We start from the raw sequence: 5,000 nt of genomic DNA on the forward strand, positions 1-5,000 counted from the left end.
ACCGTCCACAGTAAACATTCGACACCTCCATCTACAGGGATCCGACGGAACTACGCCAACCATGCTGGCAAAACAGTATCGCCATCTATGCAAATACGGCGAAACCACATGCGATAGCTCCATCTATGCGAATCTGACAACACTACGTCCGCCATGTCGAGCGCACCACAAAACATACCGCCATCTGTAGGTCTCCCTCAGCATGAGCTCCTGCAACGACGATACCGCCATCTATGGGACGCCAAGCCGACTAAGACATCGATGGGCCCACAGTGCCCATCTTTCGACGCCACCCACAAAGCATGCAGCCTCTGTCGACCACAGCACCCAAACGCCAGTGCCTCTGCCGCACAACGTCGTGGACCGGCAATCACACCACCCGCACCCGCTCGTGCCCCACCCCAACCGCCAAACTCGCAACGCCAGCGGATGAACGGCGGAAGTTTCCCGCACTCGTAATGTGCAATCCACACCTATAACTTGCGTTTCATGAAGAGTTATGTCCAATATGCGACATTCCCGCTGTCCCTATACATGAGCTGCGAGCTGTACCACGTACAAGCTACAGACGCGATCGCATTGCTCACTGTACTGATTCCCATGCCGAGCGATCAGCTAGGACGCGCCCCATCCATGTCGGTACCCGTGGGCGTCGCACTCGCAGTCACAAAAAACGCTGGGCAAATATATTTCTCGGAAGAGTAACGACAGTCCGAGCCTCCTGCGTGGGAAGAGTCTTTCTAGGCCCTGACCCACGGGAAGGGTGTAGCTTCCCCCATCCCGGACATTTGACGTCGTCACACTACCGGTATTGACTAATAGACTGATTGCTGATAATCATTAGCCATACACTGGGGGAAACGGCCGACAGGGCCGGCAACATAGTGGAGCCGCAGTGTCACTAATGTACAGAGATAGAACAGTTTCGACTGGAACCAGAGTAACCGTAGACACGGCACTGATTAGTAATAGATGCAGAGCCATCAGAATACAGATAATATATACAACCGTCCCTATACATGCTGAAAGACTCTGCACATAATGAGAACCACACGTCAGCCAGACACTCTTATCACACACTACTCTCTTATCACACACTACTCTCTGCCTGTAACAGGCACACACACACACAATATCTAACCACCAGCATGGAAGAACATCCAGTGCATCCTCTCCGCCACATTACACAATCCACACTATCATAACCAGACCGGGAGGTCCACCCAGAAAACAGAATATCCCACCCTTCCGACATCCGCCATTGCTCAGCTAAGCCACGAACACCCACACATGTCCTACACAGGGGTGCACCCAACATCACAATACTGCCTCCTGTCACAGTACACAAACAATGGCAGGAATGAAAGACACAGATCTGCCACAACCTTGGAATCGGAACGCCGCCTGTCATGAGCCACAAGTGCATCCTGACGTGACAAATCGGATGATCCCGCAGGCATGCACTTACGATAATCACTATCAACGAACCTGCCGCCCCCCCCCCCCCAAATACACCTTTCCCTACAACAATGTGTACCTTAACCTAAGCTATATTGTACCTTAACTTAAGCTATATCGTACCTTAACCTAACCGACATTGCGCCTTAACCTAACCTACGTTGTACCTTAACCTAACCTACGTTGTACCTTAACCTAACCTACGTTGTACCTTAACCTAACCTACGTTGTACCTTAACCTAACCTACGTTGTACCTTAACCTAACCTACGTTGTACCTTAACCTAACCTACGTTGTACCTTAACCTAACCTACGTTGTACCTTAACCTAACCTACGTTGTACCTTAACCTAACCTACGTTGTACCTTAACCTAACCTACGTTGTACCTTAACCTAACCTACGTTGTACCTTAACCTAACCTACGTTGTACCTTAACCTAACCTACGTTGTACCTTAACCTAACCTACGTTGTGCCTTAACCTAACCCATGTTGTGCCTTAACCTAACCCATGTTGTGCCTTAACCTAACCCATGTTGTGCCTTAACCTAACCCATGTTGTGCCTTAACCTAACCCATGTTGTGCCTTAACCTAACCCATGTTGTGCCTTAACCTAACCCATGTTGTGCCTTAACCTAACCCATGTTGTGCCTTAACCTAACCCATGTTGTGCCTTAACCTAACCCATGTTGTGCCTTAACCTAACCCATGTTGTGCCTTAACCTAACCCATGTTGTGCCTTAACCTAACCCATATTGTGCCTTAACCTAACCCATATTGTACCTTAACCTAACCCATATTGTACCTTAACCTAACCCATATTGTACCTTAACCTAACCCATATTGTACCTTAACCTAACCCATATTGTACTTAAACCTAACCCATGTTGTACCTTAACGTAACCCATGTTGTGCCTTAACGTAACCCAATTTGTGCCTTAACGTAACCCATGTTGTGCCTTAACGTAACCCAATTTGTGCCTTAACGTAACCCAATTTGTGCCTTAACGTAACCCAATTTGTGCCTTAACGTAACCCAATTTGTGCCTTAACGTAACCCAATTTGTGCCTTAACGTAACCCAATTTGTGCCTTAACGTAACCCAATTTGTGCCTTAACGTAACCCAATTTGTGCCTTAACGTAACCCAATTTGTGCCTTAACGTAACCCAATTTGTGCCTTAACGTAACCCATGTTGTGCCTTAACGTAACCCATGTTGTGCCTTAACGTAACCCATGTTGTGCCTTAACGTAACCCATGTTGTGCCTTAACGTAACCCATGTTGTGCCTTAACGTAACCCATGTTGTGCCTTAACGTAACCTAATTTGTGCCTTAACGTAACCTAATTTGTGCCTTAACGTAACCTAATTTGTGCCTTAACGTAACCTAATTTGTGCCTTAACGTAACCTAATTTGTGCCTTAACGTAACCTAATTTGTGCCTTAACGTAACCCATGTTGTGCCTTAACGTAACCCATGTTGTGCCTTAACGTAACCCATGTTGTGCCTTAACGTAACCCATGTTGTGCCTTAACATAACCTAATTTGCGCTTTAACGTAACCCATGTTGTGCCTTAACCTAACCTATATTGCGCCTCAACCTAACCCATATTGCGCCTCAACATAACCTATATTGCGCCTTAACCTGACGCACGTTGTCGCTGAACCTGCTCTGTAATTGTTATGCAACTCGTTAAATTAGTGTAGTGTTGCCTAACCGCAACCCTCGCAATATAGTTCGCTATTCGCACTGCCCGGTCCCCTGTGTATCGCGTCATGTTAAACACCTTGCAGGTGTTGCTGACTTTCACATGCTCCCTGCTATACACTCTAATGTGGATAGCAGCAGGACGTACATGCCCCCCCCCCCTTCCCCCCTGCCTTCGCAAGCTGGTCGTTGAGAAGTTTGCATGATTCAATGCCCTTCGCATGCCGACGTACTCAGCCTACGTTGTGGTACGGCCTGTCACCTGTCCGCCGATGTACGCAAAACCCACAAACTGTACTGCACATTGGTCCGTATGTACTGAATGATACATCGTGGCACATGTGTGACCGTACGACGACTGCGCCTAGCAACGGCAGACCATACAGTCCAAATATTGTGCACGCAGCTACGTGTCGTCTCCCTATAAGAGCTGGATTGCAGTGTGGTACGCCATTCAGACGTGTGGGAGGAACGGACGCCCTGGATGGCGATCAGCATGAGCAGTCTGTTGATGTGGTGGAGCGTGTATTCGGACGTAGTCGTCTCTTCTCACACACCGTGATAGCATGTTGCACCGCGTTCCACATCTGCGACATCCTGCAGAGGCCGGCTGACAGTCGTTCGCGCAATGGACACCGCATACGTACGGGGGCTACCTTCCACGTGTTCTCGAGGCGTGCACATGTTGTTGCGTCTATGTGGGCAGACGTAGTGTGTTGTGACCACCTGACACAGGCATGCAATACTCGTTGCAAATGGCGATGGACGTCTACGTTTGCTGGTGACGTTACGCAAATGAACAACAGGTAACCCGTTGTGGTGCGGTTGTTCTCGCTAGAGGTGAATCAGTGTTGGCGACGATCGGTCGAGCTATTAACCGGTTGTTTCAGGGATACCCACCATGCCCACGAACGTGAAAGGGGACCCACCATGCCCACGAACGTGAAAGGGGATCTGGGTGTGAGGCGATACGCGGCGGTGGCTGGGTGGGACCGTCCCCGGCCGGTGAGGGGGGGGCCGCCCGGCGTGCTGGCAGCGCGGTGCGTGGGCGCACGCGCTACAGCCGGCTGGTGGGGGCGGCCAGTGGCAGGCGCGCCGGCCGACGGACGCGGCAGGCGGCGCAGCTGCGCGCCGGCGCCCCCTGCTCGCGGCGCCTTGCGCCAAAGTAGGTCCTCGCGGGCCCGGTGCGAAGCGCGGTGGCCATCTGCAGTGTGCTGGTCCGATTGAGGACTGTGTGCGCTGAGGATGCGCCGCCGCTCGGCGCTCGGCGCCGCGACGCCGTCTGCTGCTCGGTCGCCCCAGCGTTCTCGCAGGTGGTTTGTATCGCAGCTGTGCGGACGTGTTGGCGCGTGCGCTGTGCTGGGAGAGTTCGCTTCGGCACCCAAGTGGGGCTTTTGTCCTTCTGTGGCGCTGGCGTTGGAGCTGCCGGTCACCGTAGGTGGCGCGTGTTGTCTCCCGCCGGCAATGCCACGACAGCACGCTCCCGGGCCTCTGTCGGCAGCGGCAAGCTCAGTTGGGAGCACGGGTGGTCGCACCTAAAGCGTCTACTCGCCTAACTCCGGGCGATTGCGCCTCTCTCGAACCCGACCAAGTACTTAGGACGGCGCTGCGCGCCGCCGGGACCTGAGAGGGTTTCGAGGTGTGTTGTGCAGGGGAGCTCAGCCTCCTCCTGTTTGCAGAATTAATTGAGCGGACGCTTGCGTGTTCGCGCGGGCCCCCGGGACACACTCCCGGGCGGCCGGCTGCTCAGCTCTAGTTGACGCAGCTCCCTGGTTGATCCTGCCAGTAGTCATATGCTTGTCTCAAAGATTAAGCCATGCATGTCTCAGTAC

General features: G+C 52.2%; 1 non-coding gene across 1 annotated transcript in view; it reads left to right on the forward strand.

The window, feature by feature from the left end:
- Positions 1-4,934: 4,934 nt before the first annotated feature.
- Positions 4,935-5,000, forward strand: part of LOC126436638 (small subunit ribosomal RNA) — a 1,884-nt gene continuing 1,818 nt past the window's right edge. The window contains exon 1 of the ribosomal RNA XR_007580824.1: positions 4,935-5,000. This exon is cut by the window's right edge and continues 1,818 nt beyond it. This is a non-coding gene — a ribosomal RNA (small subunit ribosomal RNA).

The sequence above is a fragment of the Schistocerca serialis genome, unplaced genomic scaffold, assembly GCF_023864345.2.
Source record: "Schistocerca serialis cubense isolate TAMUIC-IGC-003099 unplaced genomic scaffold, iqSchSeri2.2 HiC_scaffold_1242, whole genome shotgun sequence".
Classification (NCBI taxonomy): Eukaryota; Metazoa; Arthropoda; class Insecta; order Orthoptera; family Acrididae; genus Schistocerca; species Schistocerca serialis.